At 43.6% G+C, this 21,453-nt stretch overlaps 1 protein-coding gene across 3 annotated transcripts in view; it reads left to right on the forward strand.

Moving 5' to 3' along the window:
- Nucleotides 1–21,453, forward strand: part of ASB18 (ankyrin repeat and SOCS box containing 18) — a 58,468-nt gene that overhangs the window by 19,396 nt on the left and 17,619 nt on the right. The gene's annotated exons all lie outside the window — the stretch shown is intronic.

The raw sequence follows: 21,453 nt of genomic DNA on the forward strand, positions 1-21,453 counted from the left end.
AATTCATTAATGGCTCTCACAGGTTTGTTAGGCATTCTTTTTACACATCTAAAGAGTTGCTCAAGAGGTGTGTGTTGCTCATTGGTTCACCAAGTTGAACTGGTTTCAAGCATATAAATAGGATTGTTGCATTTGCTTCATGGATTACAAAAAATGATGCTTCTGATGAAGAGGATGAAGTGGACTTTAACCCAACAAAGTTAATGCCATAAGCAATCTATTAATATTTAAGGTGGAACTACTGATCTTAGTACTGTTTTGCTAAAATTGAACTGCAGCCTATTTTACAGGGTGGCTGTGAGGATAAAAAATGAAACATTTTGGAAAATTTGAAATGCTTTTACAAAAAGTAGGTTTCTGCAGGGGACACTTCAGATGAGAACTCAGTGTGCAGAGCCTATATGGATTGCACTCTGCCTGCACAACCCACGCAGGCAAGCAGCAGACATACGCACAGGACTTGCAGAAGAAGTGCAAGGTGCAGAGGCCAGAATACACTGGTTGTGTCCCAGATTCTTTTATCTCTGGTGGTTGTTTTGTTTCCAACCTTCCCCCCCCCCCTTCATGGTCAGAGGTCAGCAGGTGGGAGCTACTCTCTGTTACATTGAACCCCACTCCCTTGCCTTCCTCCCAGGAGCTCAAGGTGGTGCCAAGAGCAGTTCTTCATTTCCCCATGGTATTCTCATAACAACCCTGTCAGGCAGCTTAGGCTGAGTGAGTGGCCCAAGGTCTCACCATGGCAAATTTAATCCGGATCTCCCCTTAACATCCCTCTGCCTTATTTCAAGGGCGGTGCTGTGGGTTAAACCACAGAGCCTAGGGCTTGCCGATCAGAAGGTCGGTGGTTCGAATCCCCGCGACGGGGTGAGCTCCCGTTGCTCGGTCCCTGCTCCTGCCCACCTAGCAGTTCGAAAGCACGTCAAAGTGCAAGTAGATAAATAGGCGGGAAGGTAAACAGGAAAATCAGGAAAAAATTACATTACATTAAAACATACAAGAAGTTAAAATGATAAAACATTAAAATTCACAACAACATTTCTAAGCAACTGTAGGGGCATCGCTTCTGGCTTGGTGCAGAAACCTCTGGCAAAAATGTTACAACTCTCTCACCACGCTCAATGCAAACTGAAAGAATTGTGTCCCCACATAATCTTATAGTAGATGACACATGAGCAAGTATGACAACACAGATAGTTAATGCACAGCTAAACATAGCTCTGAATGGGATTGGCACAGCCTGTAGTGATCCCCGGCCTGCTGTTGTGCACTTTCTTTCAATCAGAGACAGAAGAAAACAGCCTGCTGCAAAGAGTTAGGCTGAGCAGAATTTTTTAAATAAATAAATAAATTCAGAGTTCTGGCCATTTTATTTATTTTAATATTTTTATTAAAGATTTTCAAAGGTAGTACAATGTCTCTCTCAAGTTTTTCCATATAACATTTTTATAAGTCAGTGTTGGTGAGACATTAGAAAAGAAAGGGGGGTGAAGGGGGGAAGAAGTGGGTGGGACAGGGAGGTAGGTGGGGTGGGGTGACTGTGTTTCTTTTTTACTTGATATGAGTAGGGTTTGGTGTCAGCATTGTTTATGTAGGTTCTCTGTTGTTTGCTTGTGCTCGTTTGGCAGTGAGAGAGGTCGGAGTTGGCTTGGGATGTGGTTGTTCGTTTGTGGTTGGCTGTGGTGCTCTTTGGTTTCCTGTGTGAGTGGGGTGGGTGGGTATTTTGGGTCAGGTTAGCCATATTGATTTGTATGCTGTCGGTAGATTTTTGTCATTGTCTTGTTGGGCTGTGTATGTGATGAAGGGGAACCATACCGGGGTGAAGGTGTCTTCTTCAGTTTGTCCCCGTGTCAGTTTCAGTTTGTTGTTGTTGTTGTTCAGTCGTTCAGTCGTGTCCGACTCTTCGTGACCCCATGGACCAGAGTACGCCAGGCACGCCTATCCTTCACTGCCTCTCGCAGTTTGGCCAAACTCATGTTAGTAGCTTCAAGAACACTGTCCAACCATCTCATCCTCTGTCGTCCCCTTCTCCTTGTGCCCTCCATCTTTCCCAACATCAGGGTCTTTTCTAGGGATTCTTCTCTTCTCATGAGGTGGCCAAAGTACTGGAGCCTCAACTTCAGGATCTGTCCTTCTAGTGAGTACTCAGTTTCAGTTTACTGGTTAGTTTTTCTAGTAGGGCTGTGTCCCATACTGCTTGGTACCATTGGTCCATGTTTACTCCTGACAGGTCTTTCCAGTGTCTGGTTATGATGTTTCTGGATGCTGACAGTAGATGGATTATGAGTTCTTTGTGTTGTAAATGGGCATTATTGTCTTGGAAGATGTTTAGTAAGACCAATTCTGGGGTGATTATTTTACATATTTCTCGTGTGGTTGTTGTCCAGAATGTTTGGATTTTGGGGCACTCCCACCACATGTGGAAGTATGTGCCTGTGGAGGTGCACCCTCTCCAGCATTTTGGTGAGGTTCCTGGGCGTATTAGCGCTAATTTTCTAAGCATTAGATACCACCTGTAAGTTAGTTTTAGGGTGAGTTCTCTTCTTTTTGTTGATATGGATTTAAAGGGGGGTTTAGACCACATTCTGGTCCATTGGGTGGGGTTGATTTTGTATCCTATGTCATCCTCCCATTGTTTTTTGATTGTGTCTAGGGAGTTCGTGGAATTTTTGAGTAGTATTTTGTATATTGCAGATACCAGCCCTCTATCGCGTCCCTTTGTCATTAGGATGAGGTTTTCGAAGGCTGTCAGGGGTCTGGTTGCTGCTGATTTTACTGTTGGATTGTTTAATATGGCATGTAATTGGTGTTGTGTTAACCAGGACATTTGGGTGTCTTCTAATTTGTCTTGTATTTCTTGTGTTGACAGAGGTTTGTTGTTTTTATAAAAGTCTATTATAAAGGCGATATAGTCCTTTGGATTGCCAGGTTTTGGTTTGGAGGTTTTGTGCTGCTTTGTGGAATAGTGGGTGGTAGGTCAGGGGAGTTAGTGGGGATGGGGTTGGGGATAGTTTGCCTGTTTCTGCTTTCTATGCTTTGAACATGGTTTGTGTGTATCTATTAAGTGTTGTGGGGATTTTTCTTAGTTTGTTTGGGAGGAGTGGGTATGCTGTGGTGCAGATATTCTCAATTGTGTCCCTTTCTAGGTGTATCCATTGTTTTGTCTCGTCTTCTAATACGTATGGGATTATATGGCGTATTTGGTTGGCTCTGTAGTATGCTTCTATATTGGGGATTCCCCATCCTCCTTCTGCGGTGGGGAGGTGTAGGTATTTGGTGTATATTAGTTCTGGCCATTTTAAATTAGATTTTAAATGCCAAATTTATTTTAAATTACAATAATTTATGATTAAAATACATGATTTGTGGCTGTTATGAGTTGTGGGCGGAGGGGTAGGCTGTACCCTTCTAATTCCTGGGTTAAAATCTAAGCAAGGATTCAGATTCCTGGACTAGCCAGGCTGGCTTCAGGGTGAGGTAACGGCCTAAGTATGAGTCGTTAAGGTAACAAAGGAAGTGCCCCATCCCTCAACTCACTGGTATCCAAAACAAAATAAAAAATTTAAAAATTCCTTCCAGTAGCACCTTAGAGACGAACTAAGTTTGTTCTTGGTATGAGCTTTTGTGTGCATGCAGATACACTGAAACAGAAGCCACCAGACCCTTATATATAGTGAGAGAGTGGGGAGGGGTTTCACTCAGAAGGGTGGTGGGAACGGGGGATTGGCTGATGGGTGTGGAAAACCTGTTGACGGCTGTTAACGACTGCAATTGGTCTTACAGGAAAAAGCAAGGGGCGAGAAGGTTAAAAATAGCTTTTGTCATGTATAATGAGATAAGAATCCAATGTCTTTGTTCACACCAGGTAGTTTTTCACTGGTACTGTAGTTAGAAAGACAAAGGCAGAGTTGAGAGTTGATTGTTGTGAGCTAGGAGCTGGAAGGTGGCAGGCTGGGCAGCTGAGCCAAGGCGGTGGCTCTGGGAGAAGCAAGTCAGTGCTGACTCAGGTTGCATATATGTGTAAATAAACCAGATACCCCTCATGCCAAAGGAAGCACACACCCTGAGGAAGCGCCTGGAACCTCTGGAATGTCACGCTGCTCATGTGCAGCAGACAAATTTATTTTAAAATGTGTGTGCTTATTTAAACTGAAGATTTAAAATTCCCTTTAGCATGATTTTAAGTGTCCTTTTGAGTTCACCACCCCCTCCAGTGAAAATGCTGGGGGGGGGAGCCCTGTCTCTGGGAGAACATAGGATGCTATGTTAAGTGTGGTCCTCCCCTTTCAGCAGCCATTTAGGTGGCCCTGCTGGCGTCTCTTTGCTGGTGGAATGGTTCTACTGCCATGGTGTCCTACCTGTGAGCTGAGGGCATCCCATCAGTGCATTTGCCATGCTTACTGATGCTTCTCATGTTGTGTCGATGTAACAGAAATTTCTCAAGCCTCTCAGTTGGTATTGCTCCAGTACGGGATTGCACCCTCAAACAGGTTAAATAATTCCTAGTAAGTGTTGCAGGATTTGTGATATTAATGCATGAAGATTGCTTAGAAGTGGTATGCCGTGAATGAATGAATGGATAAATAAATAAATAAATAGCTCACAGTTAAATGCACCATTAACTACCAGTAGGTATTGTGACTGGTTGAAATTTTCATTCTGCTGAGTGAAGTCAAGTAACATACCACAATTAAACTAGAGATGTTTGCTTTGTTATGCTGCTGCAGGACTACCATGTAACCCAGGGGTCAAGCAAACTTTTTCAGCAGGGGGCCAGTCCACTGTCCCTCAGACCTTGTGGGGGGCCGGACTATATTTTGGGGGGGGGGGAAATGAACGAATTCCTGTGCCCCACAAATAACACAGAGATGCATTTTAAATAAAAGCACACATTCTACACATGTAAAAACACGCTGATTCCCAGACCGTCCGCAGGCCGCATTTAGAAGGCAATTGGGCCGCATCCCGCCCCTGGGCCTTAGTTTGGAGACCCCTGATGTAACCAAAGAACTTCAGATCCAGATCTCTCAGTTATTTTGTATTCTTGAGTCTCTGAACACCAAAAGGCAACTTAGGTCAGCTAGAGATTGTTACTCCACATGTTAGCAAACAGGACAAATTAAAACAAAATAAAAAATAATTTAAAAATTCTTTCCTGCACACTTCTTCAGATATCTGAAGAATATCTGAAGAGTATCTGAAGTATCTGAAGAAGTGTGTATGCACATGAAATCTCATACCAAGAACAAACTTAGTTGGTCTCTAAGGTGCTACTGGAAGGGGGGGAAATTATTTTTTATTTTGTTTTGACTATGGCAGACCAACACGGCTACCTACCTGTAACTAGGACAAATTAAAATACTGTCCTAGAAATGGAATGAATTTGGGCGGCTAATTTCTAGCAGAAGAGCTGGCAAAAGGAAACAGTTGATTTGCATGCTTAACCCCCCCCCCACCTGTCCTAGATGCCAAGTTCCTTTTTAGAATGTAGTCACCTCACCTGCTGTTGTTGCATCCTGTATCTTATAGGACATTTGAAGAAGTCTGTCATGGACTTCTTGCATTTGAAAAGTGCAGGGTGGACAGAATCCTTCATTCTGTCTATGTTACTGGAGTTTTCCACATGTCCTTATGTCTGTCCAGCTGTGAAGGCATCTTTGTTGATTTACATCATATTTTATATAAATGCCAAGGGGGCAGCACTTGAACTGCCGTCCTATAAGCCACGCACATCACAGATGCAATGTTGAAAGAACTGAGCCAGCCCTGAGCCCTTGAATATTATGGCTTTATAATGGAAATGCTGCCAGAGCCTTAACTACAGCAGCGCAACTGGATGCCTCTACAATAACTCTACAATCTACTTGGAAGGATCAAAAATTAACAGGCATTTCAGATGGGATTCGACCACTGCTTCTCAATCGCAGAGAGTTAGATAGTGAGGAGGTCAAGCTTTGGGTAACAAATATTTTCTCTTTGATTAGGGGAAACGACTTCTGCAGATTTTTTTCCAGGTAATGGATTGAAGGTCATCCCTAATTTTTCACTGACAAGAAAGAGCAGGTCATTGACCTACATAGGGAGCTATTTTATTTGGCTCCCTCTTTGTAACAATGGCCTGAACACCTGTCAGGTGTCAGGTTCTTCTGTGTTCCCACATTCACCATGGGGGCAGGACTTAAAACCTTTGAGCCTCTCAGTGACTGGGATAAAAAAAAAAACTATCTGGGCTTCCTTCCAACCATTTTAACTTTCACAATTCATGAGAATTCAACCAAAAAAGGGAAAAGAAAGATGTAGGAGCTTTAATCTAGAAGCTTTTTGAAGCCCCCCCCCCCTTTTTTAAAGTTCCGGCAAAGTTCATTTCTATCTTCTTCACTTTGGGAGCCACGCATGCCAACTTTGCCCTATTTAGTTGAGTTCCTCTCCTTGACCTTCTTTTTATAGTAGTGATAATTAACATGGTGGGGAAAGAGAAGTCTACAAATTCACTGCACTCCCTTTGCTAAAGCTGAGGTGATTAAAAAAGGAGAATCGTGCAGGCTTTTGTAGAAACTAGAATTGAGGAGGAGAAACCCATCTTTGTTTCTATACTTTGGCCACAGGGTTAAAAATAAGATATAATACAAATACAGGGTCTCTGAGTCAGGGTTAAGTCCAAAAAGGGCACTCTCTAACAAAACACTGGGGAAGCTGTCATAGGCTTCAGAGCAGAAGTATGAAAGTCAGAAGGAAAATTAATAGCCCGTTGATTTCATTCAGGGGGTGGTAAATGAAAGTATTTTGAAATGAGTATGCTATTCCTTGTCCATCTGAGCAGGAATCTCATTTGCAGTCGACAATTGTGCCTATCCAGATAGCTGCCTTTTGAAAATTATGCTCTGGAACAGGCATAGGCAAACTCAGCCCTCCAGATGTTTTGGGACTACGACTCCCATCATCCCTAGCTAACAGGACCAGTGGTCAGGCATGATGGGAGTTGTAGTCCCAAAACATCTGGAGGGACAAGTTTGCCTGTGCTTGCTCTGGAACATAAATTAACTATAGGCCTGATGCTGCACTAGACCTGCTCTTATTTTAACTTGTACATAGCCAGCCACCTCCCCTCCAAAAACTGTTTTGGTACAGAAATATATTCTCTTATATTTATCTTATTACAACAACTGTAGGACCTCTTGAATGTGGAGAAAGGGGGTGGCATATTTCTTGAATAAACAGTGCTGGCACATGGCAGGAAATGCCTTGCTTGACTTGCTACAGAGTGTTAGATGACCATCTGTTGCGGTTCCTGCATTATAGGGGGTTGGACTAGATGACCCTCAGGGTCCCTTCAAACTCTATGAGTCTATGGTTCTATAAATAGCAGTACTTTTCTTTTTACATCTATGGCTCAAATCAGAAGCACATTTACCAGGAAAAAAGGGTTCACTGAACTCAGTGAGACTTCCCGGAAAACAAGCAGAGGCTCAGGCTGCAAGTTTTATTTTAAATAAACCCTAACCCCTCCTGGCAGGCTAAAATCCAGCTAGAGTGCCCATGCCACAATGCAGTGTCTGTGTGCTAAGTTCTACATAGTTATGCTGACCATAACCATGGTGCATACAAAAGACATTGCCCAAATATCAGACAGTTTCCTCCCAAGAGATGATCAAGTGTTCAAATAACAATGTTAAGTCCAGCAAATGCTACATTTCTACAGCATTCTTTTGTAATTCCTTCTTCAAATGGTTGTTTACTGCCTGAATGATGAAGTGGCATCATCAGGAGTCAGGTTTTGTTTTGTTGTAGTCTGCAGTCCATGGTTTATCTTATCACAAGCAGCAGATGCAGCGGCGGAGGAAGCCGCTTGGGCCCCTGCGATGGCGCGCCCAGGGGTGAGGCGAGGGCAAGGCGAGCCACCCATAGAAGCGGGGCACACCATGGGGCCTCCGGAGTCTGCCTGCCTCCTCCCACTCAGCCACCCTACAGCTGGGGGGGGAGGCAGCGGGCGAACCGTTTGGGCAGCGCGGAGCCTGCGCACGCCTAAGCCACCACATCTCTCCCAGGAGAAACGAGGGGCTCGGGCGTGCTGCAGGCCCCGCGGTGGGTGCTGCCTGGCATTTTGTCACCCCCCTCAGTGGTGACACCTGGGGCGGCCCGCACCCTCTGCACCCCCCTTCCTCTGCCCCTGAGCAGATGAAGTGATAAATCTATTTCTGGGTGACACCAGGCTGCAAGCAAGGATTCACAGGACTCCATCTTCTTTGGGGGGGGGCATGGTTGTGAACTTGGAGGGTTGAACAGGAGAAGGGGCTATTGGGGTCGGCATCACTGCAATGTTTTAAGCATAAGTGATAGAGTTGGCCAGACACAGTTTCTGTTTGGGAAATAGAGAGAGGAAGAGAGAGCAGCATAGAAATCTAGCAGATCAGGGCGAAGGCCGTGCTGGAACACTTTCCTCTGACATCTAGGCTTTGGTGTGAGGGAGTTTTTAGATTATTTAAATTTTTGTATGTGAGCCTTCTTTCTTACTGTACCTGACTTATTTAATAGTTGGTGGGCACTCAGACCATGTCTCAGTCTCTGAACATTTGGCAAGTCTCTCTGGACACGACTGTCACACATGGGGACAAGGAGCCAACAGTTGTCAGGTCCTTGAGTGTGTGTACCTGAGGAGGCAGCCAGGAGTTATGGGGATAGAGCACGATTAATTCACTCTGCCTAAATCCCATACATATAGGTGATATTTCCACTATGGTAGGCATACAGTACTGAAGGGAAAAGAATCCAGGATGGCCTGCTAGATCTCTTATATCCCAAACCTGTAACTGTCTAGAAATAGCATATGCAGAGCAAACTTTCCAGTAAACAATGTCCTCTCCCCCCCCCCCCGCTCCGCTCCCAGTTCTCCCTCTCCTGCTGGCCATGTTAGTGCATTCCATCCACGTCTGTTTTCAAGGCTATTTTTAGCTTAATAAGGTTGGTTACTTAAGATAAAACAGAAGGCGCCCCTTGCTGTTCAGGAGGCACCCTGCAGAGCCTCCGGGGAACTCACCATCCAAGGCGGTGCATTCGCCTCCAGCCTTCTTTTTTATCACCACCTCTCAGTTAATTACGTGGAACAGCAGAAAAAGGGGTTCAAGAGGTGAATGCAGGGCTGGACCCTTTAGGGCTGCTGTGTGACAGTGAGTGTCTGCCAGCGAGTGAAGGAGGAGGCCAGGAGGCACAGTCAGCTGCCTGGAAGGACCAAAGGGCACCGTGGTGTGTCCATACACTTCTCAAATAATATACTTCTGTAACAGGCAGACACACCGCTTTCCTTTACCTCAGCAGCCAGAACTGAGGATATATACCATTGCACATATTTTAAGTAGACACCTTTTGAAGGAAGTCTAGTCCCATAGCATTTATAAAATGCAATTTAACATTTCCCATAAAGTGGAACTGAAGGGGAAGCTCTTATCAGAGAAACAAAGGACAAAAAACATCCCCCTTTGACCCCAAAAGTCAGGGTCTGCATGCACAGCCCTCCTCCACTCCAGCCCCAGACACTTGCAATGCAACAACTACATTCAGTTCTCCCCTCACAAGTCACCATTTGCTTTGATTTCACCAGCAACAATCGGTTATGCCATGCTCCTAAAACAATTGCTTACACAGTGGTGTGAACTTGCTAAACGACATAGCAGTCTTTGATTCCTTGGCCGTTTGTCCTCTTGTTGCTATCTGCAGCTACTGCTAAAGGCCTACCTGAAAAGATACTAATGCAAATATTCACATAGTCATTTTCTTTTGCAATATCAGTTTCATTGTAGCATCTTTTTTTTTTTACCTAATGAAGAGCTTTGTGGAATTAAAAACCTTGCAAACTTTCCTACACCATATTATCTTAAAAGGTACCATGCAATCTCTTATATGCCTGTCATTAAGGATACACTCTAGTCAGTGTATGTGTAAATGATGCCCCTCCCTTTGCCAGCGTTCCTCAACTTTACAAAATCTTTGGGTTAGATAAGAGAATTGGGAAGTCTCCTTGGCGTGGCTTTGTTTCCAGCTCTTCTTCCACCTGCTGGAAGATTTGACCTTGCTGTGTGACTGTGCCAACCATTTCATGAGTAGCAATGTCAACATCTCAAAGCAAAGCAGCAGTCATTTTGATTCATTTAGACTAGCTTATCACATTAATTTACTTGCGCTAAAAACATTGCTGTGGACTGTTTTATCTCTAAGCCTCTTCTGTTTGTCAGAAGGTATTTTAAGCAGCGGGTGTAAAATAATATTGTGAAGACAGAAGGTGTCCCACATCCTTGTTCAAAGCTTTGTCACATTCTACTGCCTTAATGCTTTGGAAGTGATTCACATCTGTGCATGCTTGCTCAGAAATAAACTCCACAGGTAAGTAGAACTTCCTTCCAAGTAAATATGTTTAGGAATGAGGCATTCATAAAGGAGGGGACCCCATACTACAGAGAAATGGATGTGCACTGTATTTCCATCAGCCCAGCCCCTAGCTTCTACAAAAGGACTCTTAAACCCATAACAGATTTTAGACAAGCTCCATGTACGTCTGTATGCATGCATTGATTGGTTGGTTGCACTAATATACCAAATTTTACCAAATGGTCCCAGGGCAGGTTGCAAAAATATAGTGTACTCATACTATCCGTCAGCTCCAAGGACATGTATGGATCTCTGGTTATTTTTTTATTTCACCTGCAGAAAAGTTATGGGAGAAACTTGGGGTGGGGGGCTTTATCTACTAGGGCCTGTCTGTCTGGTGCCTGCATGACCATATGACTAGCAACAGGGAGCTGGGAGACCTCTGCAGCACAAGAATGGGAATAGTTCTCACAAAGTGGCTCGCTGATTGCTGCTAGTTATGTGCTAGCCAACCTGATCCTTCAAGCAAATGGGGACTGCGTAAAGAAATCTCTACACATGTCAAAGCCGGGGGGCAGAGAAGGCCCCCCTAAATCAAATACAGTTGTACCTTGGTTTTCAAACAGCTTAGTTCTCGAACGTTTTGGCCCCTGAACGTCGGAAACCTGGAAGTGACTGTTTCGGTTTAAGAACTATTTTTGGAAGCCAAACGTCCGATGGGACTTCCACAGCTTCCGATTGGCCGCAGGAGCTTCCTGCAGCTAATCAGAAGCCGCACTTTGGTTTCTGAACATTTTGGAAGTCGAGCAGACTTCCGGAACAGATTCCGTTCGACTTCCAAGGTACGACTGTAAATAAATAAAAATTCTTAACTAACTGACCCACCAAGTGCGTCACAGATAGCTGGGTTCTGCCCCATAACATAAATTCGGGGGGGGGGGGCACATAAATCCTGGCTATGCCCATGTCTCTTAACCTTTTTGTTAATCCACAAAGGTCATTCATTTCTCTTCATATTTGTCAAAATAGAGAGTGGATAGGTATTTACTATTGTATTAGCCATTGGCATTAGAGCTTTGCACCTGATGCAGGGCGTTGCCGGGATTTTTTTTGGGGGGGCAGGTGTTTTCTTAGATGGGGGCAGAACCTCAGTTAACCATGTGTTTTTATTGTTTTTTCTTGATGCCTCTCCCTGCCCCCCCTTGGCTACGCCCATGACCTGATGTGATATATTAATAAATTGAATAGTTACTCCACCACAGCATGCCATAAAGAAATAATGAATAAACTCCCTGCATGTGGCTACTAAAATTTGATTCCAAATTTTAAAAGTGGTGTATGCACACACACACACACACACACACAAATGTCTCCCATTGTTGAGGACTCAGCTTAACACCATATTTGCATTTCTAGAAGATGAAAGCCCTATGCAGACATTCTGGAACTCTAGAAATACAGCACTTGATGCCAGTTGGTGGGAGAAGGAATGCAGGGACAAATCCCCCTGAGCAACTGGGATTAAGTGTGGTATATAAATTTAATAAATAAATATAACAAGTGAGTTTTATCTTCTTCACCCCTGCCTGAAGAGGGGGACCTGCTTCCACTTGATTTTTCCAGTGTGGCCCCCATGAGCACAGGAGGCTTCCTGCTTCAGATAGTTGCCCTCCCAACTCCTGGAAGGCGCTGGAGACAGGAGCAGAGCTAGCTTTCTCCTGTGCTGGATTTCTGGATTTCCAAAGCTCCTGTACAGCAAACCCTACTAAAATGTAAATGATTGAAAGCAGAGACCTCCCCATGTTGGCTAATCCCCAAGCACCAAGAAGGTTTAGCCAATGCTGAGCTTGTAGCATGTCTCCAAGGTTGGGCAACTGCAGTATATTAAGCACTTCTATACCTGCTACCATCATTTGGGCCTTGGTACACACAGTGGTGGGAAGGGTGCCTTTAGCCACATACAAGAAACAGGACAGGATCTCAAATTTCCATGACTGCCATTATAAGCACCAACCCAGTCAGGTGGGTGGGGTACAAATAAGATTATTGTTGTTATTGTTATAAAAGCCTGGCGCCTAACCCCCCTCTCTGCCAAGCCGTGGCCAGAGTGTGTGGGGTCCCAGATGCCCACACAGGGTCTGTGTCCCTTTGGAGAATACAGGTAGAAGACACTGTGGAGACTCTCATGCTTTAAGAAATAGGGTTTGTTTACACCCTCAGTCGGCATGGAGGTGGTCCAGATCTTACAGCATGCCCCAAGGCATTGCAGGCAGTCCTTCCTTCTCCTTCACAAAGATTGATCTCCCCATCCTTCCTCCTTCTTCTTCCCAGAAGCACCTTGCCCTCCCCCAGAGCAGCTACCCTGACAACCTTTCATACCCCTGTTCACACCTCAGGGAAGTTCTCTTGCACTGGCAAAGACCTTCAATGGGCCCTCAATGGCTCTCTATTGTTCCCTTAGGCTCCAGTTTGGCCAGCCCAGGAATTCCCAGTCTGGCACAGCCTGCAGTTTATGTTTTACTCCATTCCCCATTAATCAAAACCCTGGCATTTATTAATTTCTAGGGTTTACCCCAAATCTCTAACACCATTATTATTAGTTATATAATACTAGCTGACCTGGCCATGCGTTGCTGTGGCGAATAAGTTGGATTGGAAAAGGAAGTATAGTGGAAAAGAGGAAATGTATGGTTTTCATACCTTAATTTGTTGAAATGTAGGATGTGTAGGAGACTCTTGAGAGTCCCACGGACTGCAAAAAGATCAAACTTATCCATCCTTAAAGAAATCAGCCCTGAGTGCTCACTGGAAGGACATATCCTGAAGCTGAGGCTCCAGTACTTTGGCCACCTCATGAGAAGAGAAGACTCCCTGGAAAAGACCCTGATGTAGGGAAAGATGGAGGGCACAAGGAGAAGGGGACGACAGAGGACGAGATGGTTGGACAGTGTTCTCGAAGTGACTAGCATGAGTTTGGCCAAACTGCGGGAGGCAGTGAAAGATAGGCGTGCCTCACATGGGGTCATGAAGAGTCGGACACGACTGAACAACAACAAGGATGTGTGTAGTCTGTTTTGATGTGTAGTTTTTGTCTTTGTCTAGTTAGGTGTCTTTTCATGATTGTCTTGATGGTTTGTTTTGACGTTTTTGATGTCTTTTGGAGGGTGGCAGATTTTTTTGTATAGGAAGACTTTTCATCTGTTGAAGGTGTGGTACATTTAGAATGTAAGGATGTGGAATCACTGTTGTATGTTGATGGAACGTTGCGTTGAAATTTAGAAGGTAGGAAAGAGAAGGCGAGGTTTTGAAGTTTTAGCAGATCATAAGACTTGTGAGTAGACTACATTCTTTGTTGTTGTATTGTTTGTGAAGATATATAGGTTTTGTGGTGTGCCAACTCTAGAGCATGCAACATACAACTGTCCATGTGAGAAGCAATCTGTTTGTAGATGTATGCCACAGCAGTTTAAAGTCTGGCCTTGAGATTTGTTGATAGTCATTGCAAGTGCTAATCTTATTGACTAGGAATGTAGTGTTGTAGTATCAGGTTAACACAGGGTTAAACCTGGAAAGGATATGACGTCCCACAACTGAATATGTACATCTGTTGAACTGATGCTATTGTCTGTATCACACTTTCGGTTTCGCTTTCTGTGAGCACCATGCAAGAAGAGTGTGCTCCAGGCTGATCTGTATATAGTTTGTAATAAAGTAGTTTGTAGAACAAAGACTACAGACTCCGGAAGCCTTATTATCAGGGACTAAGCTGTGTTGCTCTGCTAAGAACTATGAAACATATGCACAGGAGGAAGCGCACGGACCCAAATCGTGAGTTAACGACAGAATGTCGGCCCGCTACCGCTACAAAAATCAAGATGTAGGAATTATAGGGATGCAAGGAATGAGGACATCTTCACCTTTGAAAGGTCCTGTCAACGATGTGTAACAGGTCTGGGAGACCATAGTGGCAAACATATGCAATTGCATCTTGAGCGTATTCATGCATATGACATGGACTGCCTGTATATGAGGATGGTAAAATGGTTAGTTTTCCAACAGCAGTTGTATTACCATCATTTTTAACAGCATCCCGTAAATGAATGTATTGTTCAGAGTGAAGTTTTTTTTTTTTATTCAAACGGATGAATAGTAAACGTTCTGTTTCAATTTTTGCATACATATCTACGATGTACTGGTGAAACCATTGACGATATTGTAAAATGTGTAGTCTTCATTCTCTCGAATCATTAATTGGTATGAATAATAGTTCATTGCACTGCATTTTTTAGTTGTTTCTTCAGAAGTGATTGGATTTACCATTTTAATGTTGAAGTGATATCCATCAGCACCATCCCAGAAAATGAGTGGATATTGTAGGGCATCGTAACAGTGATGTGTTTCTGAAACATTAGTCAATTTATCATTTCTCCTATGAAGAACAATATCTCTAGGTTGGAATTGATCTCCGACTATAACAATTGCAACTTCATCAATATATGGAGCATTGAATCTTCTTACATGTTGTCCAGCAGGTGTTTTGTCAGCATGGATAACAATCTTGTGTGTATCAGATGGCATCATGTCTAGTGCTGTTTTAAACGAACGTACTAAATGATTATTTTCATGGAAAAGATTTCGTAGGTGTGTAATGATGTGTCTCTGGACGGTGTTAGAAATTCCACAACGTGCATTTACTTCATCATCAGCATTACCAATGAAATACATTTGCAGAAATTTATGTTGGCCATCTGGGAAGGGAAGGAGGGAGCCGGCTTTATGGTAAATTTGTCCTTTGACTTTGAAAGTTGGCATGAATTAAGTTCTTATGATTTCTGCTCCAAATGATGTCATTTGGAAACATGAGTTATATTTTCTGGTGTTTGATAAGAAATGTTTTGAGTCAGCAGTATATCCAGCAAGGAATGTTTTTAATGGTTCTGGTGGTTCCGCAAGTTCAGGCAGTTTAATTTTTCCTCCAGCACAACACATTCCTTTAGTTTCTCCTTTAAATTTTAGAGCTTTACAATGAGGACAAATGTTAGTCATACTGCCGATGAGAACATGTTTGTTGGCACTATAATCATAAGTTGGGTTGTAATTGAACGCAAGGCAGTTGTACTTTTTTATTTGAATAGTAGGGTGTTGTGTCTGCTGTTGAGTTGATGTTTCTTGCTGATGTGTTTCTGAATCTCTCAATTTCTGTTGTTGATTGTGTTGGGAACGTAGGCGTTGTGAAAGTTGAAAACATGTTTCTTGTGTTCGTAATTGTGCATTTTCACGCCTTGTTGCACGTTGTTCTGTTGTTTTATCACATTTTTGAGTTATTCTTTGTCTTTGTTGTTCATATCTTGATGAACGTTGTTCCTCAGTTTCTTTTTCACGTATATGTCGTATTGATTTTGCTTTACGACTACAGCGACTTAAGTTTGTTTTTTTGCATGGCATAATTTTTACGAATTCACAGAGATTGATTTACTTTAGAAATAAGAAGTAAATGAAAATGGACATTAATATGGAATCTATTGAAATGGGGAAATAGTATACGGAATTGGAGAATTTTATTTGGAGTTTGAATTGATAATGTTGGATAGTGAATGTGAGATTTATGGTGTGGGGGATACTATGGATTTGTTTATGAGGATGTGTGGGTAGTTGAGATGTATGTATGGTTGGATATTCTGGAGGAAAATGGAAATGGTGGTGTGTATAGAAGTTCTTTAATTGTGATTGTTTGTAATTGCTTGAATGTTATGTTGAAATTCGGACACAACCTTATGTGGCGTAGAGGTACTATGGTATAGGTGTAGACCGTGTTATGGTAAGTTGGGATAGGGAATAGATTTACTGAATTGGATAATGTTGCAGGGTGAGTGGAAGGTGGGAGAGGTAAAGGGCACTATGAACTTATTAATATAGGGGGTGGGGGTAGTGGTGACGTATGTATGGTGCTAAGTTGTGGAAGATATGTGTGGTAGTTTACATGTTAGCTTATAATTTTTTTGGATAATCAAAGTGGTGGTGAGGTTCTTTTTATTTGAGAGAGATATGAAGTGTATAGCAGGAGTTAGTTAAAGAGGTGTTAGGGATGGCTTACCTTTTTAGTCCGTTGATTCTTTATTGCAAATAGTGGAGTCCTTTTTTTCAGGTGGGTGGGAGTGTAGCCCAGGGGTCAGTAATCGTTTTCAGCCGTGGGCCGGTCGACCATCCGTCAGACCATGTGGAGGGACGGGCTATGTTTTGAAAAAAATATTAATGAATTCCTATGTCCTTGGGATGGGCTAAGTTTTGGAAAAACATATAAATGAATTCCTATGTCCTATAAATAACTTGGAGATGCATTTTAAATAAAAGGACACCTACTCATGTAAAAACACCAGGTAGGCCGCATAAATAACTCAGAGATGCATTTTATTTAAAAGGGTACATTCTAGTCATTTAAAAACGCGGTGATTTCTGGACCGCCCATTGGCCGGACTTAGAAGGTGAGTGGGCCGCATTCATCCACGGGCCCTAGGTTGGTTACCCGTGGTGTAGCCAGCTAAGGTGTTGCCATGCTGTGCGCTTTTTGGCCGGCTTGTTTCTGTGGTGGAGTGGCTCTGTGCAGGCGGCGGAGGAAGGGACTTGCGGTAAGTTTTGTTTTGCACTGTCCTGGTTGTGGAGGTGGATGAGGTGAGGGAGGAAATTGCGGGCGCGGGTCTTTTCTCTGCCCTTGCTCTTTACAGGAGGTGTTTCCATTGTTGGAAAGCCTCTGGAGGTGGACGACGGGAGGGAGCAACTTGCGGTGGGGGGTTTTCCGGGTTGCGGTTTGCACAGTTCGGCTCCGCGACTGTGGATACGTGCGAGGGAGGGGAGTGCGGAAATTGGGCAGGCGTGATTTTATGGCGGACTGGCTGTGTGCAGGCAGTGGAGGAAGCGGCATAAAGTGCAAATGGGGTAAAGTTTTGCTTTTAGCACTTGGTTCTGTACAGGAGGTGGTGGGGATGGAATAAGCTCACTCTGTTTAAAAGTCGCTGCCTGTGGAAGTGGGGGAGGGTAGGCAGCAACTTGTGGGCGGGGTTTGCTCGCCTTGGCTCTGCGTGTGGGCGCTGCGAGGTTGGCAATGGCGGGCGACAATTTGCAGGTCCGTGAGGGTCGGGGAATTTCTTAGGACGATCTGTCTTTGTATTGGCTGCTGGCAGTGACGGTGGAAAAAGAGGAGGAGGGGTAGAAACGGGTGTACTGTGCTATACCTTCAAACGTCCACTGGAGGGGGTAAATTTTTTTGATGTAAAATCATATTTTCACCTATGAAAGGTGCAGTATATTTGCAATCCAGGTACGCCAGATCACTCCCATATACCCATGGAATGTTGTGTCCAAATTTAAAGAGAATCAGTCAAGCAGTTACAGAGCACTGCAGCTACATCAAGCAACCCACCCTGAACGTAGATAATATAGTTATATATTATAACTCATATGGCCCTCATAGTCAACAAAAGAGTGGCGAAAGCTGTACTGGGATGCAATTTCAAAAATGATAGAATGATCTCGATACGAATCCAAGGCAGTCCTTTTAACATCACAGTAATCCAAGTTTATGCACCAACTACCAGTGCTGAAGAAACTGAAATTGATCAATTCTATGAAGACTTACAACACCTTATAGAAATGACACCAAAGAAGGATGTTCTTCTCATTATAGGGGATTGGAATGCTAAAGTAGGGAGTCAAGAGATAAAAGGAACAACTGGCAAGTTTGGCCTTGGAGTTCAAAATGAAGCAGGGCAAAGGCTAATAGAGTTCTGTCAAGAGAACAAGCTGGTCATCACAAACACTCTTTTCCAACAACACAAGAGACGACTCTACACATGGACATCACCAGATGGGCAACATCGAAATCAGATTGATTATATTCTCTGCAGCCAAACATGGAGAAGCTCTATACACTCAGCAAAAACAAGACCTGGAGCTGACTGTGGCTCAGATCATCAGCTTCTTATAGCAAAATTCCAGCTTAAACTGAAGAAAGTAGGAAAAACCACTGGGCCAGTAAGATACAATCTAAATCAAATTCCTTATGAATACACAGTTGAAGTGAAGAACAGGTTTAAGGATTTAGATTTGGTGGATAGAGTGCCTGAAGAACTGTGGATGGAGGCTCGTAACATTATACAGGAGACAGCAACGAAAACCATCCCAATGAAAAAGAAATGCAAGAAAGCACAGTGGCTGTCCAATGAGGCCTTACAAATAGCGGGGGGAGAGAAGGCAAGCAAAATGTGAGGGAGATCGTGAAAGATACAGGAAATTGAATGCAGATTTCCAAAGAATAGCAAGGAGAGACAAGAGGGCCTTTCTAAACGAGCAATGCAAAGAAATAGAGGAAAATAACAGAATGGGAAAAACCAGAGATTTGTTCAAAAAAATTGGAGATATGAAAGGAACATTTCGTACAAAGATTACCACAATTAAGGACAAAAGCGGAAAGGACCTAACAGAAGCAGAAGACATCAAGAAGAGGTGGCAAGAATACACAGAAGAATTATACCAGAAAGATATGGAGGTCTCATACACCCCAGGTAATGTGGTTGCTGACCTTGAGCCAGACATCCTGGAGAGTGAAGTCAAATGGGCCTTAGAAAGCCTCGCTAACAACAAGGCCAGTGGAAGTGATGAAATTCCAGCTGAACTATTTAAAATCCTAATAGATGATGCTGTTAAGGTGCTACACTCAATATGCCAGCAAGTTTGGAAAACTCAGCAGTGGCCAGAGGATTGCAGAAGATCAGTCTACATCCCAATCCCAAAGAAGGGCAGTGCCAAAGAATGCTCCAACTACCGCACAATTGCACTCATTTCACACGCTAGCAAGGTTATGCTTAAAATTCTACAAGGCAGGCTTAAGCAGTATGTGGACCGAGAACTCCCAGAAGTGCAAGCTGGATTTCGAAGGGGCAGAGGAACCAGAGACCAAATTGCAAACATGCGCTGGATTATGGAGAAAGCTAGAAAGTTCCAGAAAAACATCTACTTTGCTTCATTGACTACGCAAAATCATTTGACTGTGTTGACCACAGCAAACTATGGCAAGTTCTTAAAGAAATGGGAGTGCCGGATCACCTCATTTGTCTCCTGAGAAATCTCTATGTGGGACAAGAAGCTACAGTTAGAACTGGATATGGAACAACTGATTGGTTCAAAATTGGGAAAGGAGTACGACAAGACTGTATATTGTCTCCCTGCTTATTTAACTTATATGCAGAATTCATCATGCGAAAGGCTGGACTGGATGAATCCCAAACCGTAATTAAGATTGCCGGAAAAAATATCAACAACCTCAGATATGCTGATGATACTACCTTGATGGCAGAAAGTGAGGAGGAATTAAAGAACCTTTTAATGAGGGTGAAAGAGGAGAGCGCAAAATATGGTCTGAAGCTCAACATCAAAAAAACTAAGATCATGGCCACTGGTCCCATCACCTCCTGGCAAATAGAAGGGGAACAAATGGAGGCAGTGAGACATTTCACTTTCTTGGGTTCCATGATCACTGCAGATGGTGACAGCAGTCACGAAATTAGAAGACGCCTGCTTCTTGGGAGAAAAGCAATGACAAACCTAGACAGCATCTTAAAAAGCAAAGATATCACCTTGCCGACAAAGGTCCGTATAGTTAAAGCTATGGTCTTCCCAGTAGTAATGTACGGAAGTGAGAGCTGGACCATCAAGAAGGCTGATCGCCGAAGAATTGATGCTTTTGAATTATGGTGCTGGAGGAGACTCTTGAGAGTCCCATGGACTGCAAAAAGATCAAACCTATCCATTCTCAAAGAAATCAGCCCTGAATGCTCACTAGAAGGACAGATCCTGAAGTTGAGGCTCCAGTATTTTGGCCACCTCATGAGAAGAGAAGACTCCCTAGAAAAGACCCTGATGTTGGGAAAGATGGAGGGCACAAGGAGAAGGGGACGACAGAGGATGAGATGGTTGGACAGTGTTCTCGAAGCTACTAACATGAGTTTGGCCAAACTGCGAGAGGTAGTGAAGGATAGGCGTGCCTGGCGTGCTCTGGTCCATGGGGTCACGAAGAGTCGGACACGACTGAACGACTGAACAACAACAACAATGGTTATATAACCATTGTTATTAGCCCATCAACCTAATTGCCGCCCCCATATTTTTGAGAAGGGCGCCCTGGGCCCACTGAATCTCCAAATGTAGCAGGCCGGTAGCAGCTGAGCCGTGGTGGTACTGCTGAGCTTTGACTAGCCCAAGGTCACCCTGCAGCTGCATGTGGAGGAGCGGAGATGCGAACCCGGTTCCCCAAATTACAAGTCTACCGCTCTTAACCACTACACCACACTGGCTCTCATTACAAATGAAGCACAAGTTATTTCAACCAAGGGGGAGGGAATCCTCGTAGATTCATAATGGCCGTAAACTGGCAGGCAAAGGCCCCACTCTCAGCCCCACTCACCTCACAGAGTGTTTGTTGTGGGGGAGGAAGGGAAAGGAGAATGTCAGCCGCTTTGAGACTCCTTCAGGTAGTGATAAAACGGGATACCAAATCCAAACTCTTCTTCCTCTACTTCCTTGTTCCTGTGCAGAAGCAGCTCTGTACATGTTTCACAGCTGCTCAGGTCATGTACTGTGCAGTTACAGGACATTTATTTATCCGGTAACAATTCGAAAGTACAGAGCTGCTCTGATCACACACGTGGAGTGTCAGGGGACAGAGTCGCTTTGTGGCAGAGTGTTCTTGGTGTCGTAAGTTGTTTGGGCTAAAATTAACACATAGGTAAAGAGCTTTGCCTTTCAGGATTGCCTTTGTTTGAAGAGAAATCAAAGATGAACAACTAGATTGGCTACCTAAGTACTCTACATAGCACTCTGGGGAGGTGACTATATATTGTTTTTGCAACATCTTAATATGCAGCAGCGTTTTTTGACATTTTCAGGCACAGCATGCCCTGCTGATATTATTTATTTCACAACATTTATATACTGCTTCATGGTAGTAAAACCTCCAAGCAGTTTACAAAAAAAGAACCTTAAAAATTCACATTAAAGCAGGTAAAAACAGGTAAAAGATAACTAAAATTCACCTTAAACAAAAAG

The sequence above is a fragment of the Lacerta agilis genome, chromosome 1 (assembly GCF_009819535.1).
Source record: "Lacerta agilis isolate rLacAgi1 chromosome 1, rLacAgi1.pri, whole genome shotgun sequence".
NCBI lineage: Eukaryota > Metazoa > Chordata > Lepidosauria > Squamata > Lacertidae > Lacerta > Lacerta agilis.